The sequence below is a fragment of the Pseudorca crassidens genome, unplaced genomic scaffold, assembly GCF_039906515.1.
Source record: "Pseudorca crassidens isolate mPseCra1 unplaced genomic scaffold, mPseCra1.hap1 Scaffold_46, whole genome shotgun sequence".
In the NCBI taxonomy this organism is placed as follows: Eukaryota; Metazoa; Chordata; class Mammalia; order Artiodactyla; family Delphinidae; genus Pseudorca; species Pseudorca crassidens.
In genome coordinates, this window is record NW_027136299.1 from 4,308,518 (window position 1) to 4,333,793 (window position 25,276).

At 43.7% G+C, this 25,276-nt stretch overlaps 1 long non-coding RNA gene across 6 annotated transcripts in view; it reads right to left on the bottom strand.

The window, feature by feature from the left end:
• Nucleotides 1–25,276, bottom strand: part of LOC137218209 (uncharacterized) — a 977,125-nt gene that overhangs the window by 189,906 nt on the left and 761,943 nt on the right. Inside the window, exon 4 of one of the 6 annotated variants that reach the window (XR_010940519.1) lies at nt 20,365–20,388. The exons of 3 other annotated variants lie outside the window; for them this stretch is intronic. This is a non-coding gene — a long non-coding RNA (uncharacterized lncRNA). Of the gene's footprint in view, nt 1–20,364; nt 20,389–21,943; nt 21,969–25,276 lie in introns of those variants that run through there. 2 more of the 6 variants (XR_010940526.1, XR_010940522.1) reach the window with 2 other exon arrangements.

The window sequence follows — 25,276 nt, forward strand, 5'->3', positions numbered from 1 at the left end:
TGCTTGCTTAAGGGGAAAGGTGAGTTGGGGTGCTGCATAAAACCAGAGATTGAAATGAGCACAGATAAAATTCCTTAAGGCAAATATGGAATAGACAAGAGCTACTCCTTGCTCAACGAAATGGACTCAACACTCCATATTAAACGCCTAAGAATGTACCTGACTAGTAAGTATCTTAAAACCTATGGATTGCTAAGTCTCTGAAAGAGAATCAAGCATGTGTACAGGGGCATAAACGCAGCAGTGAAAGGATTGGAAAGGTTCGGTGAGCAAATGAAGACCCTTTGAAGTCATATTGCATGGTACCCATTCCACGGGTCTCAACTCTCCAGGTTTCAGGGATTCTTCCTTCAGCTAAAACATGCATGTGGAACCTAGACTATGATCAACCATGTGATCGGGAGATGTATTCAAATATCTCGCAGTTTTCATACCCTGGTACTCGGGTGCAACATTCCAGACGCTTTACTAACACTCTCCCGACTTGGAGAGTCAGTCCCTTTAACCTCCTGTTTGGCCCAGTTTGCAATTTCTGCGGAAGATGAACAGGAATAGCGAGAACCAATGAGAGACTAGCTGGAGGTGTCTGGACGGGCAAATTTAACTCTCATTTCCCACCAGGAAGAGGAATTAACCAAAGGCTCAGCGTGCAGTGCCGGAACCAGATTAGGGCCTGAAGCCATCCTGCGGTGTTGCGGCCAGGTCACAAGAAAGCGAGTTGAAGAAAGGAGCTCAGGGGCACTGTAATTCACAAACCTGCAGAGTTATAAATGACAGCTATCGTCCAAAAATATACTGAAGTAAGGCTGCCAAGAGGACTTGAAAGCGGGACAGAATTGCAGGAAACCGATTTCAGGAGGTAGACTGGAATTGCATTGAAAGCATAGGAAAAGAGGCAGAACGTCCACAATGATGCACTTGGCCAAAAAGGGCGTATGCGTTTTTTCCTGAATATATTCAGGAAAAAACGCATACGCCCTTTTTGGCCAACCAAGCAAACTTGCAAAGGAAATCTGCACTACAATGAAGTCTCACTTCCCCCCGGTCAAAAGGGCCATCTGAAAAACGTGTAAAATCCAGAAAGGCAGGACAGGCCATGGAGAACTGGGAGCCTTGTTATGCTGATGGGCGGGATGTAAATTGCCAACAGACACTCGGGAGAAGTGTATGGTGTTTCCTGAAACATCTAAAAAACAAAGCAACAGAGCCTAGGGCACTTCCACTTATGGTCCTATAGCTTAGGGAAATTAAAATCAAAAAGACACAGCCACCCCAAAGTTTGGAACGCCTCTGTTTACAGGAACCTCATTTACAGTACAAGTTCAACATCGCAGAAAGTGAAAAATGGATAAAGAAGTTGTGGTATTTACTTACAAAGCAATATCACTCAGCAATGAAATCTATGTCATCAGGCCCTTAGCAGCACAATGAGTGGATTCAGGTATGATGATTCTAACTGAAATAAGTCACACAGAAAAAGAAACGTCATAAGATATCAGTAATACACGGAATGTAAACTTGGCTACACAGGAACTGAATTACAGAACAGAACAGGGTCTCAAATTTAGAAAACCAACTTATGCTTGCTTAAGGGTAAAGGTGAGTTGGGGTGCTGCATAAAACCAGAGATTGAAATGAGCACAGATAAAGTTCCTTAAGCCAAATATGGAATAGACAAGAGCTACTCCTTGCTCAACGAAATGAACTCAACACCGCATATTAAACGCCTAAGAATGTACCTGACTAGTAAGTATCTTAAAACCTATGGATTGCTATGTCTCCAAAAGAGAATCAAGCATGTGTACAGGGGCATAAACGCAGCAGTGATAGGATTGGAGAGGTTCGGTGAGCAAATGAAGACCCTTTGAAGTCATATTGCATGGTACCCATTCCACGGGTTTCAACTACCCAGGTTTAAGGTATTCTTCCTTCAGCTAAAACATGCATGTGGAACCCAGAGTATAATAAACCATGTGATCGGGAAACGTGTTCAAATATGTCTCAGTTTTCGTACCCTGGTACTCGGGTGCAACATTCCAGATGCTTTACTAACACCCTCCCGACTGGAGAGTCAGTCCCTTTAACCTCCTGTTTGGCCCAGTTTGCAATTTCTGCGGAAGATGAACAGGAATAGCGAGAACCAATGAGAGACTAGCTGGAGGTGTCTGGATGGGCAAATTTAACTCTCATTTCCCACAAGGAAGAGGAATTAACCAAAGGCTCAGCGTGCCGTGCCGGAACCAGATTAGGGCCTGAAGCCATCCTGCGGTGTTGCGGCCAGCTCAAAAGAAAGCGAGTTGAAGAAAGGAGCTCAGGGGCACTGTAATTCACAAACCTGCAGAGTTATAAATGACAGCTATCGTCCAAAAATATACTGAAGTAAGGCTGCCAAGAGGACTTGAAAGCGGGGCAGAATTGCAGGAAACCGATTTCAGGAGGTAGACTGCAATTGCATTGAAAGCATAGGAAAAGAGGCAGAACGTCCACAATGATGCACTTGGCCTAAAAGGGCGTATGCGTTTTTTCCTGAATATATTCAGGATAAAACGCATACGCCCTTTTTGGCCAACCAAGCAAACTTGCAAAGGAAATCTGCACTACAATGAAGTCTCACTTCCCCCAGGTCAAAAGGGCCATCTGAAAAAAGTGTAAAATCCAGAAAGGCAGGACAGGCCATGGAGAACTGGGAGCCTTGTTATGCTGATGGGCGGGATGTAAATTGCCAACAGACACTTGGGAGAAGTGTATGGTGTTTCCTGAAACATCTAAAAAACAAAGCAACAGAGCCTAGGGCACTTCCACTTATGGTCCTATAGATTAAGGAAATTAAAATCAAAAAGACACAGCCACCCCAAAGTTTGGGACGCCTCTGTTTACAAGAACCTCGTTTACCGTACAAGTTCAATATCACAGAAAGTGAAAAATGGATAAAGAACTTGTGGTACTTACGTACAATGCAGTATCACTCAACAATGAAATCTATGTCATCAGGCCCGTAGCAGCATAATGAGTAGATTCAGGTACGATGATTCTAACTGAAATAAGTCACACAGAAAAAGAAACATCATAAGATATCACTAATACACGGAATGTAAACTTGGCTACACAGGAACTGAATTCCAAAACAGAACAGGGTCTCAAATTTAGAAAACCAACTTATGCTTGCTTAAGGGGAAAGGTGAGTTGGGGTGCTGCATAAAACCAGACATTGAAATGAGCACAGATAAAGTTCCTTAAGCCAAATATGGAATACACAAGAGCTACTCCTTGCTCAATGAAATGGACTCAACACCCCATATTAAACGCCTAAGAATGTACCTGACTAGTAAGTATCTTAAAACCTATGGATTGCTATGTCTCCAAAAGAGAATCAAGCATGTGTACAGGGGCATAAACGCAGCAGTGATAGGATTGGAGAGGTTCAGTGAGCAAATGAAGACCCTTTGAAGTCATATTGCATGGTACCCATTCCACGGGTCTCAACTCTCCAGGTTTAAGGTATTCTTCCTTCAGCTAAAACATGCATGTGGAACCCAGAGTATGATCAACCGTGTGAACGGGAGACATGTTCAAATATGTCTCAGTTTTCCTCCCCTGGTACTCGGGTGCAACATTCCAGACGCTTTACTAACACTCTCCCCACTTGTAGAGTCAGCACCTTTAACCTCCTGTTTGGCCCAGTTTGCAATTTCTGCGGAAGATGAACAGAAATAGGGAGAACCAATGAGAGACTAGCTGGAGGTGTCTGGACGGGCAAATTTAACTCTCATTTCCCACCAGGAAGAGGAAATAACCAAAGGCTCAGCATGCCGTGCCGGAACCAGATTAGGGCCTGAAGCCATCCTGCGGTGTTGCGGCCAGCTCAAAAGAAAGCGAGTTGAAGAAAGGAGCTCAGGGGCACTGTAATTCACAAACCTGCAGAGTTATAAATGACAGCTATCGTCCAAAAATATACTGAAGTAAGGCTGCCAAGAGGACTTGAAAGCGGGGCAGAATTGCAGGAAACCGATTTCAGGAGGTAGACTGGAATTGCATTGAAAGCATAGGAAAAGAGACAGAACGTCCACAATGATGCACTTGGCCAGAAAGGGCGTATGCGTTTTTTCCTGAATATATTCAGGAAAAAATGCATACGCGCTTTTTGGCCAACCAAGCAAGCTTGCAAAGGAAATCTGCACTACAATGAAGTCTCACTTCCCCCCGGTCAAAAGGGCCATCTGAAAAAAGTGTAAAATCCAGAAAGGCAGGACAGGCCATGGAGAACTGGGAGCCTTGTTATGCTGATGGGCGGGATGTAAATTACCAACAGACACTAGGGAGAAGTGTATGGTGTTTCCTGAAACATCTAAAAAACAAAGCAACAGAGCCTAGGGCACTTCCACTTATGGTCCTATAGCTTAGGGAAATTAAAATCAAAAAGACACAGCCACCCCAAAGTTTGGAACGCCTCTGTTTACAAGAACCTCATTTACAGTACAAGTTCAACATCGCAGAAAGTGAAAAATGGATAAAGAAGATGTGGTATTTACTTACAAAGCAATATCACTCAGCAATGAAATCTATGTCATCAGGCCCTTAGCAGCACAATGAGTGGATTCAGGTATGATGATTCTAACTGAAATAAGTCACACAGAAAAAGAAACATCATAAGATATCAGTAATACACGGAATGTAAACTTGGCTACACAGGAACTGAATTACAGAACAGAACAGGGTCTCAAATTTAGAAAACCAACTTATGCTTGCTTAAGGGTAAAGGTGAGTTGGGGTGCTGCATAAAACCAGAGACTGAAATGAGCACAGATAAAGTTCCTTAAGCCAAATATGGAATAGACAAGAGCTACTCCTTGCTCAACGAAATGGACTCAACACCGCATATTAAACGCCTAAGAATGTACCTGACTTGTAAGTATCTTAAAACCTATGGATTGCTATGTCTCCAAAAGAGAATCAAGCATGTGTACAGGGCCATAAACGCAGCAGTGATAGGATTGGAGAGGTTCGGTGAGCAAATGAAGACCCTTTGAAGTCATATTGCATGGTACCCATTCCACGGATTTCAACTACCCAGGTTTAAGGTATTCTTCCTTCAGCTAAAACATGCATGTGGAACCTAGAGTATAATCAACCATGTGATCGGGAAACGTGTTCAAATATGTCTCAGTTTTCGTACCCTGGTACTCGGGTGCAACATTCCAGACGCTTTACTAACACTCTCCCGACTTGGAGAGTCAGTCCCTTTAACCTCCTGTTTGGCCCAGTTTGCAATTTCTGCGGAAGATGAACAGGAATAGCGAGAACCAATGAGAGACTAGCTGGAGGTGTCTGGACGGGCAAATTTAACTCTCATTTCCCACCAGGAAGAGGAATTAACCAAAGGCTCAGCGTGCCATGCCGGAACCAGATTAGGGCCTGAAGCCATCCTGCGGTGTTGCGGCCAGCTCAAAATAAAGCGAGTTGAAGAAAGGAGCTCAGGGGCACTGTAATTCACAAACCTGCAGAGTTATAAATGACAGCTATCGTCCAAAAATATACTGAAGTAAGGCTGCCAAGAGGACTTGAAAGCGGGGCAGAATTGCAGGAAACCGATTTCAGGAGGTAGACTGGAATTGCATTGAAAGCATAGGAAAAGAGGCAGAACGTCCACAATGATGCACTTGGCCAAAAAGGGCGTATGCGTTTTTTCCTGAATATATTCAGGAAAAAACGCATACGCCCTTTTTGGCCAACCAAGCAAGCTTGCAAAGGAAATCTGCACTACAATGAAGTCTCACTTCCCCCCGGTCAAAAGGGCCATCTGAAAAAAGTGTAAAATCCAGAAAGGCAGGACAGGCCATGGAGAACTGGGAGCCTTGTTATGCTGATGGGCGGGATGTAAATTGCCAACAGACACTCGGGAGAAGTGTATGGTGTTTCCTGAAACATCTAAAAAACAAAGCAACAGAGCCTAGGGCACTTCCACTTATGGTCCTATAGCTTAGGGAAATTAAAATCAAAAAGACACAGCCACCCCAAAGTTTGGGACGCCTCTGTTTACAAGAACCTCGTTTACAGTACAAGTTCAATATCACAGAAAGTGAAAAATGGATAAAGAACTTGTGGTACTTACGTACAATGCAGTATCACTCAACAATGAAATCTATGTCATCAGGCCCGTAGCAGCATAATGAGTGGATTCAGGTACGATGATTCTAACTGAAATAAGTCACACAGAAAAAGAAACATCATAAGATATCACTAATACACGGAATGTAAACTTGGCTACACAGGAACTGAATTCCAAAACAGAACAGGGTCTCAAATTTAGAAAACCAACTTATGCTTGCTTAAGGGGAAAGGTGAGTTGGGGTGCTGCATAAAACCAGAGATTGAAATGAGCACAGATAAAGTTCCTTAAGCCAAATATGGAATAGACAAGAGCTACTCCTTGCTCAAAGAAATGGACTCAACACCGCATATTAAACGCCTAAGAATGTACCTGACTAGTAAGTATCTTAAAACCTATGGATTGCTATGTCTCCAAAAGAGAATCAACCGTGTGTACAGGGGCATAAACGCAGCAGTGATAGGATTGGAGAGGTTCGGTGAGCAAATGAAGACCCTTTGAAGTCATATTGCATGGTACCCATTCCACGGGTCTCAACTCTCCAGGTTTAAGGTATTCTTCCTTCAGCTAAAACATGCATGTGGAACCCAGAGTATGATCAACCGTGTGAACGGGAGACGTGTTCAAATATGTCTCAGTTTTCCTCCCCTGGTACTCGGGTGCAACATTCCAGACGCTTTACTAACACCCTCCTGACTTGGAGAGTCAGTCCCTTTAACCTCCTGTTTGGCCCAGTTTGCAATTTCTGCGGAAGATGAATAGGAATAGCGAGAACCAATGAGAGACTAGCTGGAGGTGTCTGGACGGGCAAATTTAACTCTCATGTCCCACCAGGAAGAGGAATTAACCAAAGGCTCAGCGTGCCGTGCCGGAACCAGATTAGGGCCTGAAGCCATCCTGCGGTGTTGCGGCCAGCTCAAAAGAAAGCGAGTTGAAGAAAGGAGCTCAGGGGCACTGTAATTCACAAACCTGCAGAGTTATAAATGACAGCTATCGTCCAAAAATATACTGAAGTAAGGCTGCCAAGAGGACTTGAAAGCGGGGCAGAATTGCAGGAAACCGATTTCAGGAGGTAGACTAGAATTGCATTGAAAGCATAGGAAAAGAGGCAGAACGTCCACAATGATGCACTTGGCCTAAAAGGGCGTATGCGTTTTTTCCTGAATATATTCAGGAAAAAACGCATACGCCCTTTTTGGCCAACCAAGCAAACTTGCAAAGGAAATCTGCACTACAATGAAGTCTCACTTCCCCCCGGTCAAAAGGGCCATCTGAAAAAAGTGTAAAATCCAGAAAGGCAGGACAGGCCATGGAGAACTGGGAGCCTTGTTATGCTGATGGGCGGGATGTAAATTGCCAACAGACACTCCGGAGAAGTGTATGGTGTTTCCTGAAACATCTAAAAAACAAAGCAACAGAGCCTAGGGCACTTCCACTTATGGTCCTATAGGTTAAGGAAATTAAAATCAAAAAGACACAGCCACCCCAAAGTTTGGGACGCCTCTGTTTACAAGAACCTCGTTTACCGTACAAGTTCAATATCACAGAAAGTGAAAAATGGATAAAGAACTTGTGGTACTTACGTACAATGCAGTATCACTCAGCAATGAAATCTATGTCATCAGGCCCGTAGCAGCATAATGAGTGGATTCAGGTACGATGATTCTAACTGAAATAAGTCACACAGAAAAAGAAACATCATAAGATATCACTAATACACGGAATGTAAACTTGGCTACACAGGAACTGAATTCCAAAACAGAACAGGGTCTCAAATTTAGAAAACCAACTTATGCTTGCTTAAGGGGAAAGGTGAGTTGGGGTGCTGCATAAAACCAGACATTGAAATGAGCACAGATAAAGTTCCTTAAGCCAAATATGGAATAGACAAGAGCTACTCCTTGCTCAAAGAAATGGACTCAACACCCCATATTAAACGCCTAAGAATGTACCTGACTAGTAAGTATCTTAAAACCTAGGGACTGCTATGTCTCCGAAAGAGAATCAAGCGTGTGTACAGGGGCATAAACGCAGCAGTGATAGGATTGGAGAGGTTCGGTGAGCAAATGAAGACCCTTTGAAGTCATATTGCATGGTACCCATTACACGGGTCTCAACTCTCCAGGTTTAAGGGATTCTTCCTTCAGCTAAAACATGCATGTGGAACCCAGAGTATGATCAACCGTGTGAACGGGAGACGTGTTCAAATATGTCTCAGTTTTCCTCCCCTGGTACTCGGGTGCAACATTCCAGACGCTTTACTAACACTCTCCCGACTTGGAGAGTCAGCGCCTTTAACCTCCTGTTTGGCCCAGTTTGCAATTTCTGCGGAAGATGAACAGGAATAGCGAGAACCAATGAGAGACTAGCTGGAGGTGTCTGGACGGGCAAATTTAACTCTCATTTCCCACCAAGAAGAGGAAATAACCAAAGGCTCAGCGTGCCATGCCGGAACCAGATTAGGGCCTGAAGCCATCCTGCGGTGTTGCGGCCAGCTCAACAGAAAGCGAGTTGAAGAAAGGAGCTCAGGGGCACTGTAATTCACAAACCTGCAGAGTTATAAATGACAGCTATCGTCCAAAAATATACTGAAGTAAGGCTGCCAAGAGGACTTGAAAGCGGGGCAGAATTGCAGGAAACCGATTTCAGGAGGTAGACTGGAATTGCATTGAAAGCATAGGAAAAGAGGCAGAACGTCCACAATGATGCACTTGGCCAAAAAGGGCGTATGCGTTTTTTCCTGAATATATTCAGGAAAAAACGCATACGCCCTTTTTGGCCAACCAAGCAAGCTTGCAAAGGAAATCTGCACTACAATGAAGTCTCACATCCCCCCGGTCAAAAGGGCCATCTGAAGAAAGTGTAAAATCCAGAAAGGCAAGACAGGCCATGGAGAACTGGGAGCCTTGTTATGCTGATGGGCGGGATGTAAATTGCCAACAGCCACTTGGGAGAAGTGTATGTTGTTTCCTGAAACATCTAAAAACCAAAGCAACAGAGCCTAGGGCACTTCCACTTATGGTCCTATAGCTTAGGGAAATTAAAATCAAAGAGACACAGCCACCCCAAAGTTTGGCACGCCTCTGTTTACAAGAACCTCGTTTACGGTACAAGTTCAATATCGCAGAAAGTGAAAAATGGATAAAGAAATTGTGGTATTTACGTACAATGCAGTATCACTCAGCAATGAAATCTATGTCATCAGGCCCATAGCAGCATAATCAGTGGATTCAGGTACGATGATTCTAACTGAAATAAGTCACACAGAAAAAGAAACATCATAAGATATCACTAATACACGGAATGTAAACTTGGCTACACAGGAACTGAATTACAAAACAGAACAGGGTCTCAAATTTAGAAAACCAACTTATGCTTGCTTAAGGGTAAAGGTGAGTTGGGGTGCTGCATAAAACCAGAGATTGAAATGAGCACAGATAAAGTTCCTTAAGCCAAATATGGAATAGACAAGAGCTACTCCTTACTCAACGAAATGGACTCAACACCCCATATTAAACGCCTAAGAATGTACCTGACTAGTAACTATCTTAAAACCTAGGGATTGCTATGTCTCCGAAAGAGAATCAAACGTGTGTACAGGGGCATAAACGCAGCAGTGATAGGATTGGAGAGGTTCGGTGAGCAAATGAAGACCCTTTGAAGTCATATTGCATGGTACCCATTCCACGGGTCTCAACTCTCCAGGTTTAAGGTATTCTTCCTTCAGCTAAAACATGCATGTGGAACCTAGAGTATGATCAACAATGTGATTGGGAGATGTGTTCAAATATGTCTCAGTTTTCCTCCCCTGGTACTCGGGTGCAACATTCCAGACGCTTTACTAACACTCTCCCGACTTGGAGAGTCAGCGCCTTTAACCTCCTGTTTGGCCCAGTTTGCAATTTCTGCGGAAGATGAACAGGAATAGCGAGAACCAATGAGAGACTAGCTGGAGGTGTCTGGACGGGCAAATTTAACTCTCATTTCCCACCAGGAAGAGGAATTAACCAAAGGCTCAGCGTGCCGTGCCGGAACCAGATTAGGGCCTGAAGCCATCCTGCGGTGTTGTGGGCAGCTCACAAGAAAGCGAGTTGAAGAAAGGAGCTCAGGGGCACTGTAATTCACAAACCTGCAGAGTTATAAATGACAGCTATCGTCCAAAAATATACTGAAGTAAGGCTGCCAAGAGGACTTGAAAGCGGGGCAGAATTGCAGGAAACCGATTTCAGGAGGTAGACTGGAATTGCATTGAAAGCATAGGAAAAGAGGCAGAACATCCACAATGATGCACTTGGCCAAAAAGTGCGTATGCGTTTTTTCCTGAATATATTCAGGAAAAAACGCATACGCACTTTTTGGCCAACCAAGCAAGCTTGCAAAGGAAATCTGCACTACAATGAAGTCTCACTTCCCCCCGGTCAAAAGGGCCATCTGAAAAAAAGTGTAAAATCCAGAAAGGCAAGACAGGCCATGTAAACTGGGAGCCTTGTAATGCTGATGTGCGGAATGTAAATTGCCAACAGACACTCGGGAGAAGTGTATGGTGTTTCCTGAAACATCTAAAAAACAAAGCAACAGAGCCTAGGGCACTTCCACTTATGGTCCTATAGCTTAGGGAAATTAAAATAAAAAAGACACAGCCACCCCAAAGTTTGGGACACCTCTGTTTATAAGAACCTCGTTTACAGTACAAGTTCAACATCGCAGAAAGTGAAAAATGGATAAAGAAGTTGTGGTATTTACTTACAAAGCAATATCACTCAGCAATGAAATCTATGTCATCAGGCCCTTAGCAGCACAATGAGTGGATTCAGGTATGATGATTCTAACTGAAATAAGTTACACATAAAAAGAAACATCGTAATATATCAGTAATACACGGAATGTAAACTTGGCTACACAGGAACTGAATTACAGAACAGAACAGGGTCTCAAATTTAGAAAACCAACTTATGCTTGCTTAAGGGGAAAGGTGAGTTGGGGTGCTGCATAAAACCAGAGATTGAAATGAGCACAGATAAAGTTCCTTAAGCCAAATATGGAATAGACAAGAGCTACTCCTTGCTCAACGAAATGGACACAACACTCCATATTAAACACCTAAGAATGTACCTGACTAGTAAGTATCTTAAAACCTAGGGATTGCTATGTCTCCGAAAGAGAATCAAACGTGTGTACAGGGGCATAAACGCAGCAGTGATAGGATTGGAGAGGTTCGGTGAGCAAATGAAGACCCTTTCAAGTCATATTGCATGGTATCCATTCCACCGGTTTCAACTACCGAGGTTTAAGGTATTCTTCCTTCAGCTAATACATGCATGTGGAACCTAGAGTATGATCAACCATGTGATCGGGAGACGTGTTCAAATATGTCTCAGTTTTCGTACCCTGGTACTCGGGTGCAACATTCCAGACGCTTTACTAACACTCTCCCAACTTGGAGAGTCAGTGCCTTTAACCTCCTGTTTGGCCCAGTTTGCAATTTCTGTGGAAGATGAACAGGAATAGCGAGAACCAATGAGAGACTAGCTGGAGGTGTCTGGACGGGCAAATTTAACTCTCATTTCCCACCAGGAAGAGGAATTAACCAAAGGCTCAGCGTGCCATGCCGGAACCAGATTAGGGCCTGAAGCAATCCTGCGGTGTTGCGGCCAGGTCACAAGAAAGCGAGTTGAAGAAAGGAGCTCAGGGGCACTGTAATTCACAAACCTGCAGACTTATAAATGACAGCTATCGTCCAAAAATATACTGAAGGCTGCCAAGAGGACTTGAAAGCGGGGCAGAATTGCAGGAAACCGATTTCAGGAGGTAGACTGGAATTGCATTGAAAGCATAGGAAAAGAGGCAGAACGTCCACAATGATGCACTTGGCCAAAAAGGGCGTATGCGTTTTTTCCTGAATATATTCAGGAAAAAACGCATACGCCCTTTTTGGCCAACCAAGCAAACTTGCAAAGGAAATCTGCACTACAATGAAGTCTCACTTCCCCCCGGTCAAAAGGGCCATCTGAAAAAAGTGTAAAATCCAGAAAGGCAGGACAGGCCATGGAGAACTGGGAGCCTTGTTATGCTGATGGGCGGGATGTAAATTGCCAACAGACACTCGGGAGAAGTGTATGGTGTTTCCTGAAACATCTAAAAAACAAAGCAACAGAGCCTAGGGCACTTCCACTTATGGTCCTATAGCTTAGGGAAATTAAAATCAAAAAGACACAGCCACCCCAAAGTTTGGGACGCCTCTGTTTACAAGAACCTCGTTTACCATACAAGTTCAATATCACAGAAAGTGAAAAATGGATAAAGAACTTGTGGTAATTACGTACAATGCAGTATCACTCAGCAATGAAATCTATGTCATCAGGCCCTTAGCAGCACAATGAGTGGATTCAGGTACGATGATTCTAACTGAAATGAGTCACACAGAAAAAGAAACATCATAAGATATCAGTAATACACGGAATGTAAACTTGGCTACACAGGAACTGAATTCCAAAACAGAACAGGGTCTCAAATTTAGAAAACCAACTTATGCTTGCTTAAGGGGAAAGGTGAGTTGGGGTGCTGCATAAAACCAGAGATTGCAATGAGCACAGATAAAGTTCCTTAAGCCAAATATGGAATAGACAAGAGCTACTCCTTGCTCAACGAAATGGACTCAACACCCCATATTAAACGCCTAAGAATGTACCTGACTAGTAATGATCTTAAAACCTATGGATTGCTATGTCTCCAAAAGAGAATCAAGCGTGTGTACAGGGGCATAAACGCAGCAGTGATAGGATTGGAGAGGTTCGGTGAGCAAATGAAGACCCTTTGAAGTCATATTGCATGGTACCCATTCCACGGGTCTCAACTCTCCAGGTTTCAGGGATTCTTCCTTCAGCTAAAACATTCATGTGGAACCCAGAGTATGATCCACCGTGTGATCGGGAGACATGTTCCAATATGTCTCAGGTTTCGTCACCTGGTACTCGGGTGCAACATTCCAGACGCTTTACTAACACTCTCCCGACTTGGAGAGTCAGTGCCTTTAACCTCCTGCTTGGCCCAGTTTGCAATTTCTGCGGAAGATGAACAGGAATAGGGAGAACCAATGAGAGACTAGCTGGAGGTGTCTGGACGGGCAAATTTAACTCTCATTTCCCACCAGGAAGAGGAATTAACCAAAGACTCTGCGTGCCATGCCGGAACCAGATTAGGGCCTGAAGCAATCCTGCGGTGTTGCGGCCAGCTCACAAGAAAGTGAGTTGAAGGAAGGAGCTCAGGGGCACTGTAATTCACAAACCTGCAGACTTATAAATCACAGCTATCGTCCAAAAATATACTGAAGTAAGGCTGCCAAGAGGACTTGAAAGTGGGGCAGAATTGCAGGGAACTGATTTCAGGAGGTAGACTGGAATTGCATTGAAAGCATAGGAAAAGAGGCAGAACGTCCACAATGATGCACTTGGCCAAAAAGGGCGTATGCGTTTTTTCCTGAATATATTCAGGAAAAAACGCATACGCCCTTTTTGGCCAACCAAGCAAGCTTGCCAAGGAAATCTGCACTACAATGAAGTCTCACTTCCCCCCGGTCAAAAGGGCCATCTGAAAAAAGTGTAAAATCCAAAAAGGCAGGACAGGCCATGGAGAACTGGGAGCCTTGTTATGCTGATGGGCGGGATGTAAATTGCCAAGAGCCACTTGGGAGAAGTGTATGGTGTTTCCTGAAACATCTAAAACACAAAGCAACAGAGCCTAGTGCACTTCCACTTATGGTCCTATAGCTTAGGGAAATTAAAATCAAAAAGACACAGCCACCCCAAAGTTTGGGACGGCTCTGTTTACAAGAACCTCATTTACGGTACAAGTTCAATATCGCAGAAAGTGAAAAATGGATAAAGAAGTTGTGGTACTTACGTACAATGCAATATCACTCAGCAATGAAATCTGTGTCATCAGGCCCGTAGCAGCATAATGAGTGGATTCAGGTATGACGATTCTAACTGAAATAGGTCACACAGAAAAAGAAACATCATAAGATATCACTAATACACGGAATGTAAACTTGGCTACACAGGAACTGAATTACAGAACAGAACAGGGTCTCAAATTTAGAAAACCAACTTATGCTTGCTTAAGGGGAAAGGTGAGTTGGGGTGCTGCATAAAACCAGAGATTGAAATGAGCACAGATAAAGTTCCTTAAGCCAAATATGTAATAGACAAGAGCTACTCCTTGCTCAACGAAATGGACTCAACACCCCATATTAAACGCCTAAGAATGTACCTGACTAGTAAGTATCTGAAAACCTATGGATTGCTATGTCTCCGAAAGAGAATCAAGCATGTGTACAGGGGCATAAACGCAGCAGTGAAAGGATTGGAAAGGTTCGGTGAGCAAATGAAGACCCTTTGAAGTCATATTGCATGGTACCCATTCCACGGGTCTCAACTCTCCAGGTTTCAGGGATTCTTCCTTCAGCTAAAACATTCATGTGGAACCCAGAGTATGATCCACCATGTGATCGGGAGACATGTTCCAATATGTCTCAGGTTTCGTCACCTGGTACTCGGGTGCAACATTCCAGACGCTTTACTAACACTCTCCCGACTTGGAGAGTCAGTGCCTTTAACCTCCTGCTTGGCCCAGTTTGCAATTTCTGCGGAAGATGAACAGGAATAGGGAGAACCAATGAGAGACTAGCTGGAGGTGTCTGGACGGGCAAATTTAACTCTCATTTCCCACCAGGAAGAGGAATTAACCAAAGGCTCAGCGTGCCGTGCCGGAACCAGATTAGGGCCTGAAGCAATCCTGCGGTGTTGCGGCCAGCTCACAAGAAAGCGAGTTGGAGAAAGGAGCTCAGGGACACTGTCATTCACAAACCTGCAGACTTATAAATGACAGCTATCGTCCAAAAATATACTGAAGTAAGTTTTCCAAGAGGAGTTGAAAGCAGGGCAGAATTGCAGGAAACCGATTTCAGGAGGTAAACTGGAATTGCATTGAAAGCATAGGAAAAGAGGCAGAACGTCCACAATGATGCACTTGGCCAAAAAGGGCGTATGCGTGTTTTCCTGAATATATTCAGGAAAACACGCATACACCCTTTTTGGTCAACCAAGCAAGCTTGCAAAGAAAATCTGCACTACAATGAAGTCTCACTGCCCCCCGGTCAAAAGGGCCATCTGAAAAAAGTGTAGAATCCAGAAAGGCAGGACAGGCCATGGAGAACTGGGAGCCTTGTTATGCTGATGGGCGGGATGTAAACTGCCAAAACCCACTCTGAAGAAGTGTATGGTGTTTGCTGAAACATCTACAAAACAAAGCAACAGAGCGTAGGGCACTTCCACTTATGGTCCTATAGCTTAGGGAAATTAAAATCAAAAAGACACAGCCACCCCAAAGTTTGGGACGGCTCTGTTTACAAGAACCTCGTTTACGGTACAAGTTCAATATCGCAGAAAGTGAAAAATGGATAAAGAAGTTGTGGTACTTACGTACAATTCAATATCACTCAGCCATGAAATCTATGTCATAAGGCCCGTAGCAGCATAATGAGTGGATTCAGGTATGATGATTCTAACTAAAATAAGTCACACAAAAAAAAAACATCATAAGATATCACTAATACACGGAATGTAAACTTGGCTACACAGGAACTGAATTACAAAACAGAACAGGGTCTCAAATTTAGAAAACCAACTTATGCTTGCTTAAGGGGAAAGGTGAGTTGGGGTGCTGCATAAAAACAGAGATTGAAATGAGCACAGATAAAGTTCCTTAAGCCAAATATGTAATAGACAAGAGCTACTCCTTGCTCAACGAAATGGACTCAACACCCCATATTAAACGCCTAAGAATGTACCTGACTAGTAAGTATCTTAAAACCTATGGATTTCTATGTCTCGAAAGAGAATCAAGTATGTGTAGAGGGGCCTAAACGCAGCAGTGATAGGTTTGGAGAGGTTCGGCGAGCAAATGAAGACCCTTTGAAGTCATATTGCATGGTACCCATTCCACGGGTCTCTACTCTCCAGGTTTCAGGGATTCTTCCTTCAGTAAAACATGCATGTGGAACCCAGAGTATGATCCACCGTGTGATTGGGAGACGTGTTCAAATATGTCTCAGTTTTTGTCCCCTGGTACTGAGGTGCAACATTCCAGACGCTTTACTAACACTCTCCCGACTTGGAGAGTCAGTGCCTTTAACCTCCTGTTTGGCCCAGTTTGCAATTTCTGCGGAAGATGAACAGGAATAGGGAGAACAAATGAGAGACTAGCTGGAGGTGTCTGGACGGGCAAATTTAACTCTCATTTCCCACCAGGAAGAGGAATTAACCAAGGCTCAGCGTGCCATGCCGGAACCAGATTAGGGACTAAAGCCATCCTGCGGTGTTGCGTCCAGCTCACAAGAAAGCGAGTTGAAGAAAGGAGCTCAGGGGCACTGTAATTCACAAACCTGCAGAGATATAAATGACAGCTATCGTCCAAACATATACTGAAGTAAGGCTGCCAAGAGGACTTGAAAGAGGGGCAGAATTGCAGGAAACCGACTTCAGGAGGTAGACTGGAATTGCATTGAAAGCATAGGAAAAGAGGCAAAACGTCCACAATGATGCACTTGGCCAAAAAGGGCGTATGCGTTTTTTCCTGAATATATTCAGAAAAACACGCATACGCCCTTTTTGGCCAACCAAGCAAGCTTGCAAAGAAAATCTGCACTACAATGAAGTCTCTCTGCCCCCCGGTCAAAAGGGCCATGTGAAAAAAGTGTAGAATCCAGAAAGGCAGGACAGGCCATGGAGAACTGGGAGCCTTGTTATGCTGATGGGCGGGATGTAAATTGCCAAAAGCCACTCTGGAGAAGTGTATGGTGTTTGCTGAAACATTTACAAAACAAAGCAACAGAGCCTAGGGCACTTCCACTTATGGTCCTATAGCTTAGGGAAATTAAAATCAAAAAGACACAGCCACCCCAAAGTTTGGGACGCCTCTGTTTACAAGAACCTCATATACCGTACAAGTTCAATATCACAGAAAGTGAAAAATGGATAAAGAACTTGTGGTACTTACGTACAATGCAGTATCACTCAGCAATGAAATCTACGTCATCAGGCCCGTAGCAGCATAATGAGTGGATTCAGGTACGATGATTCTAACTGAAATAAGTCACACAGAAAAAGAAACATCATAAGATATCAGTAATACACGGAATGTAAACTTGGCTACACAAGAACTGAATTCCAAAACAGAACAGGGTCTCAAATTTAGAAAACCAACTTATGCTTGCTTAAGGGGAAAGGTGAGTTGGGGTGCTGCATAAAACCAGAGATTGAAATGAGCACAGATAAAATTCCTTAAGGCAAATATGGAATAGACAAGAGCTACTCCTTGCTCAACGAAATGGACTCAACACTCCATATTAAACGCCTAAGAATGTACCTGACTAGTAAGTATCTTAAAACCTATGGATTGCTAAGTCTCTGAAAGAGAATCAAGCATGTGTACAGGGGCATAAACGCAGCAGTGAAAGGATTGGAAAGGTTCGGTGAGCAAATGAAGACCCTTTGAAGTCATATTGCATGGTACCCATTCCACGGGTCTCAACTCTCCAGGTTTCAGGGATTCTTCCTTCAGCTAAAACATGCATGTGGAACCTAGACTATGATCAACCATGTGATCGGGAGATGTATTCAAATATCTCGCAGTTTTCATACCCTGGTACTCGGGTGCAACATTCCAGACGCTTTACTAACACTCTCCCGACTTGGAGAGTCAGTCCCTTTAACCTCCTGTTTGGCCCAGTTTGCAATTTCTGCGGAAGATGAACAGGAATAGCGAGAACCAATGAGAGACTAGCTGGAGGTGTCTGGACGGGCAAATTTAACTCTCATTTCCCACGAGGAAGAGGAATTAACCAAAGGCTCAGCGTGCCGTGCCGGAACCAGATTAGGGCTTTAAGCAATCCTGCGGTGTTGTGGCCAGCTCACAAAAAAGCGAGTTGAAGAAAGGAGCTCAAGGGCACTGTAATTCAGAAACCTGCAGACTTAAAAATGACAGCTATCGTCCAAAGATATACTGAAGTAAGGCTGCCAATAGGACTTGAAAGCGGGGCAGAATTGCAGGAAACCGATTTCAGGAAGTAGACTGGAATTGCATTGAAAGCATAGGAAAAGAGGCAGAACGTCCACAATGATGCACTTGGCCAAAAAGGGCGTATGCGTTTTTTCCTGAATATATTCAGGAAAAAACGCATACGCCCTTTTTGGCCAACCAAGCAAGCTTGCAAAGGAAATCTGCACTACAATGAAGTCTCACTTCCCCCCGGTCAAAAGGGCCATCTGAAAAAAGTGTAAAATCCAGAAAGGCAGGACAGGCCATGGAGAACAGGGAGCCTTGTTATGCTGATGGGCGGGATGTAAATTGCCAAGAGCCACTTGGGAGAAGTGTATGGTGTTTCCTGAAACATCTAAAACACAAAGCAACAGAGCCTAGGGCACTTCCACTTATGGTCCTATAGCTTAGGGAAATTAAAATCAAAAAGACACAGCCACCCCAAAGTTTGGGACGGCTCTGTTTACAAGAACCTCGTTTACGGTAGAAGTTCAATATCACAGAAAGTGAAAAATGGATAAAGAAATTGTGGTACTTACCTACAATTCAACATCATTCAGCAATGAAATCTATGTCATCAGGTACGTAGCAACATAATGAGTGGATTCAGGTATGATGATTCTAACTGAAATAAGTCACACAGAAAAAGAAACATCATAAGATATCACTAATACACGGAATGTAAACTTGGCTACACAGGAACTGAATTACAAAACAGAACAGGGTCTCAAATTTAGAAAACCAACTTATGCTTGCTTAAGGGAAAAGGTGAGTTGGGGTGCTGCATAAAACCAGAGATTGAAATGAGCACAGATAAAGTTCCTTAAGCCAAATATGGAATAGACAAGAGCTACTCCTTGCTCAACGAAATGGACTCAACACCCCATATTAAACGCCTAAGAATGTACCTGACTAGTAGGTATCTTAAAACCTATGGATTGCTATGTCTCCGAAAGGGAACCAAGCGTGTGTACAGGGGCATAAACATAGCAGTGATAGGATTGGAGAGGTTCGGTGAGCAAATGAAGACCCTTTGAAGTCATATTGCATGGTACCCATTCCACGGGTCTCAACTCTCCAGGTTTCAGGGATTCTTCCTTCAGCTAAAATATGCATGTGGAACCCAGAGTATGATCAACCATCTGATCGGGAGACGTGTTCCAATATGTCTCAGTTCTCGTCCCCTGTTACTCGGGTGCAACATTCCAGACGCTTTACTAACACTCTCCCGACTTGGAGAGTCAGTGCCTTTAACCTCCTGTTTGGGCCAGTTTGCAATTTCTGCGGAAGATGAACAGCAATAGGGAGAACCAATGAGAGACTAGCTGGAGGTGTCTGGACGGGCAAATTTAACTCTCATTTCCCACCAGGAAGAGTAATTAACCAAAGGCTCAGCATGTCGTGCCGGAATCAGATTAGGGCCTGAAGCAATCCTGCGGTGTTGCGGCCAGCTCAAAAGAAAGCGAGTTGAAGAAAGGAGCTCAGGGGCACTGTAATTCACAAACCTGCAGACTTATAAATGACAGCTATCGTCCAAAAATATACTGAAGTAAGATTGCCAAGAGGACTTGAAAGCGGGGAAGAATTGCAGGAAACCGATTTCAGGAGGTAGAATGGAATTGCATTGAAAGCATAGGAAAAGAGGGAGAACGTCCACAATGATGCACTTGGCCAAAAAGGGCGTATGTGTTTTTTCCTGACATACGCCCTTTTTGGCCAACCAAGCAAGCTTGCAAAGGAAATCTGCACTACAATGAAGTCTCACTTCCCCCCGGTCAAAAGGGCCATCTGAGAAAAGTGTAAAATCCAGAAAGGCAGGACAGGCCATGGAGAACTGGGAGCCTTGTTATGCTGATGGGCGGGATGTAAATTGCCAACAGCCACTCGGGAGAAGTGTATGGTGTTTCCTGAAACATCTAAAAAACAAAGCAACAGAGCCTAGGGCACTTCCACTTATGGTCCTATAGCTTAGGGAAATTAAAATCAAAAAGACACAGCCACCCCACAGTTTGGGACAGCTCTGTTTACAAGAACCTCGTTTACGGTACAAGTTCAATATCGCAGAAAGTGAAAAATGGATAAAGAAGTTGTGGTACTTACGTACAATGCAATATCACTCAGCAATGAAATCTATGTCATCAGGCCCGTAGCAGCATAATGAGTGGATTCAGGTATGATGATTCTAACTGAAATAAGTCACACAGAAAAAGAAACATCATAAGATATCACTAATACATGGAATGTAATCTTGGCTACACAGGAACTGAATTCCAAAACAGAACAGGGTCTCAAATTTAGAAAACCAACTTATGCTTGCTTAAGGGGAAAGGTGAGTTGGGGTGCTGCATAAAACCAGAGATTGAAATGAGCACAGATAAAATTCCTTAAGGCAAATATGGAATAGACAAGAGCTACTCCTTGCTCAACGAAATGGACTCAACACTCCATATTAAACGCCTAAGAATGTACCTGACTAGTAAGTATCTTAAAACCTATGGATTGCTAAGTCTCTGAAAGAGAATCAAGCATGTGTACAGGGGCATAAACGCAGCAGTGAAAGGATTGGAAAGGTTCGGTGAGCAAATGAAGACCCTTTGAAGTCATATTGCATGGTACCCATTCCACGGGTCTCAACTCTCCAGGTTTCAGGGATTCTTCCTTCAGCTAAAACATGCATGTGGAACCTAGACTATGATCAACCATGTGATCGGGAGATGTATTCAAATATCTCACAGTTTTCATACCCTGGTACTCGGGTGCAACATTCCAGACGCTTTACTAACACTCTCCCGACTTGGAGAGTCAGTCCCTTTAACCTCCTGTTTGGCCCAGTTTGCAATTTCTGCGGAAGATGAACAGGAATAGCGAGAACCAATGAGAGACTAGCTGGAGGTGTCTGGACGGGCAAATTTAACTCTCATTTCCCACCAGGAAGAGGAATTAACCAAAGGCTCAGCGTGCTGTGCCGGAACCAGATTAGGGCCTGAAGCAATCCTGCGGTGTTGCGGACAACTCACAAGAAAGCGAGTTGAAGAAAGGAGCTCAGGGGCACTGTAATTCAGAAACCTGCAGAGTTATAAATGATAGCTATCGTCCAAAAATATACTGAAGTAAGGCTGCCAAGAGGACTAGAAAGTGGGACTGAATTGCAGGAAACCGATTTCACGAGGTAGACTGGAATTGCATTGAAAGCATAGGAAAAGAGGCAGAACGTCCACAATGATGCACTTGGCCAAAAAGGGCGTATGCGTTTTTTCCTGAATATATTCAGGAAAAAACACATACGCCCTTTTTGGCCAACCAAGCAAGCTTGCCAAGGAAATCTGCACTACAATGAAGTCTCACTTCCCCCCGGTCAAAAGGGCCATCTGAAAAAAGTGTAAAATCCAAAAAGGCAGGACAGGCCATGGAGAACTGGGAGCCTTGTTATGCTGATGGGCGGGATGTAAATTGCCAAGAGCCACTTGGGAGAAGTGTATGGTGTTTCCTGAAACATCTAAAACACAAAGCAACAGAGCCTAGTGCACTTCCACTTATGGTCCTATAGCTTAGGGAAATTAAAATCAAAAAGACACAGCCACCCCAAAATTTGGGACGGCTCTGTTTACAAGAACCTCATTTACGGTACAAGTTCAATATCGCAGAAAGTGAAAAATGGATAAAGAAGTTGTGGTACTTATGTACAATGCAATATCACTCAGCAATGAAATCTATGTCATCAGGCCCGTAGCAGCATAATGAGTGGATTCAGGTATGACGATTCTAACTGAAATATGTCACACAGAAAAAGAAACATCATAAGATATCACTAATACACGGAATGTAAACTTGGCTACACAGGAACTGAATTACAAAACAGAACAGGGTCTCAAATTTAGAAAACCAACTTATGCTTGCTTAAGGGGAAAGGTGAGTTGGGGTGCTGCATAAAACCAGAGATCGAAATGAGCACAGATAAAGTTCCTTAAGCCAAATATGGAATAGACAAGAGCTACTCCTTGCTCAACGAAATGGACTCAACACCCCATATTAAACGCCTAAGAATGTACCTGACTAGTAAGTATCTTAAAACCTATGGATTGCTATGTCTCCAAAAGAGAATCAAGCGTGTGTACAGGGGCATAAACGCAGCAGTGATAGGATTGGAGAGGTTCGGTGAGCAAATGAAGACACTTTGAAGTCATATTGCTTGGTACCCATTCCACGGGTCTCAACTCTCCAGGTTTCAGGGATTCTTCCTTCAGCTAAAACATGCATGTGTAACCCAGAGTATGATCCACCGTGTGATCGGGAGACGTGTTCAAATATGTCTCAGTTTTCGTCCCCTGGTACTCGGGTGCAACATTCCAGACGCTTTACTAACACTCTCCCGACTTGGAGAGTCAGTGCCTTTAACCTCCTGTTTGGCCCAGTTTGCAATTTCTGCGGAAGATGAACAGGAATAGGGAGGACCAATGAGAGACTAGCTGGAGGTGTCTGGACGGGCAAATTTAACTCTCATTTCCCACCAGGAAGAGGAATTAACCAAAGGCTCAGCGTGCCGTGCCGGAACCAGATTAGGGCTTTAAGCAATCCTGCGGTGTTGTGGCCAGCTCACAAAAAAGCGAGTTGAAGAAAGGAGCTCAAGGGCACTGTAATTCAGAAACCTGCAGACTTAAAAATGACAGCTATCGTCCAAAGATATACTGAAGTAAGGCTGCCAATAGGACTTGAAAGCGGGGCAGAATTGCAGGAAACCGATTTCAGGAAGTAGACTGGAATTGCATTGAAAGCATAGGAAAAGAGGCAGAACGTCCACAATGATGCACTTGGCCAAAAAGGGCGTATGCGTTTTTTCCTGAATATATTCAGGAAAAAACGCATACGCCCTTTTTGGCCAACCAAGCAAGCTTGCAAAGGAAATCTGCACTACAATGAAGTCTCACTTCCCCCCGGTCAAAAGGGCCATCTGAAAAAAGTGTAAAATCCAGAAAGGCAGGACAGGCCATGGAGAACTGGGAGCCTTGTTATGCTGATGGGCGGGATGTAAATTGCCAAGAGCCACTTGGGAGAAGTGTATGGTGTTTCCTGAAACATCTAAAACACAAAGCAACAGAGCCTAGGGCACTTCCACTTATGGTCCTATAGCTTAGGGAAATTAAAATCAAAAAGACACAGCCACCCCAAAGTTTGGGACGGCTCTGTTTACAAGAACCTCGTTTACGGTAGAAGTTCAATATCGCAGAAAGTGAAAAATGGATAAAGAAATTGTGGTACTTACCTACAATTCAACATCATTCAGCAATGAAATCTATGTCATCAGGTACGTAGCAACATAATGAGTGGATTCAGGTATGATGATTCTAACTGAAATAAGTCACACAGAAAAAGAAACATCATAAGATATCACTAATACACGGAATGTAAACTTGGCTACACAGGAACTGAATTACAAAACAGAACAGGGTCTCAAATTTAGAAAACCAACTTATGCTTGCTTAAGGGAAAAGGTGAGTTGGGGTGCTGCATAAAACCAGAGATTGAAATGAGCACAGATAAAGTTCCTTAAGCCAAATATGGAATAGACAAGAGCTACTCCTTGCTCAACGAAATGGACTCAACACCCCATATTAAACGCCTAAGAATGTACCTGACTAGTAAGTATCTTAAAACCTATGGATTGCTATGTCTCCGAAAGGGAACCAAGCGTGTGTACAGGGGCATAAACATAGCAGTGATAGGATTGGAGAGGTTCGGTGAGCAAATGAAGACCCTTTGAAGTCATATTGCATGGTACCCATTCCACGGGTCTCAACTCTCCAGGTTTCAGGGATTCTTCCTTCAGCTAAAATATGCATGTGGAACCCAGAGTATGATCAACCATCTGATCGGGAGACGTGTTCCAATATGTCTCAGTTCTCGTCCCCTGTTACTCGGGTGCAACATTCCAGACGCTTTACTAACACTCTCCCGACTTGGAGAGTCAGTGCCTTTAACCTCCTGTTTGGGCCAGTTTGCAATTTCTGCGGAAGATGAACAGGAATAGGGAGAACCAATGAGAGACTAGCTGGAGGTGTCTGGACGGGCAAATTTAACTCTCATTTCCCACCAGGAAGAGTAATTAACCAAAGGCTCAGCATGTCGTGCCGGAATCAGATTAGGGCCTGAAGCAATCCTGCGGTGTTGCGGCCAGCTCAAAAGAAAGCGAGTTGAAGAAAGGAGCTCAGGGGCACTGTAATTCACAAACCTGCAGAGTTATAAATGACAGCTATCGTCCAAAAATATACTGAAGTAAGATTGCCAAGAGGACTTGAAAGCGGGGAAGAATTGCAGGAAACCGATTTCAGGAGGTAGAATGGAATTGCATTGAAAGCATAGGAAAAGAGGGAGAACGTCCACAATGATGCACTTGGCCAAAAAGGGCGTATGTGTTTTTTCCTGACATACGCCCTTTTTGGCCAACCAAGCAAGCTTGCAAAGGAAATCTGCACTACAATGAAGTCTCACTTCCCCCCGGTCAAAAGGGCCATCTGAGAAAAGTGTAAAATCCAGAAAGGCAGGACAGGCCATGGAGAACTGGGAGCCTTGTTATGCTGATGGGCGGGATGTAAATTGCCAACAGCCACTCGGGAGAAGTGTATGGTGTTTCCTGAAACATCTAAAAAACAAAGCAACAGAGCCTAGGGCACTTCCACTTATGGTCCTATAGCTTAGGGAAATTAAAATCAAAAAGACACAGCCACCCCACAGTTTGGGACAGCTCTGTTTACAAGAACCTCGTTTACGGTACAAGTTCAATATCGCAGAAAGTGAAAAATGGATAAAGAAGTTGTGGTACTTATGTACAATGCAAAATCACTCCGCCATGAAATCTATGTCATCAGGCCCTTAGCAGCATAATGAGTGGATTCAGGTATGATGATTCTAACTGAAATAAGTCACACAGAAAAAGAAACATCATAAGATATCACTAATACACGGAGTGTAAACTTGGCTACACATGAACTGAATTACAAAACAGAACAGGGTCTCAAGTTTAGAAAACCAACTTATGCTTCCTTAAGGAGGAAAGTGAGTTGGGGTGCTGCATAAAAC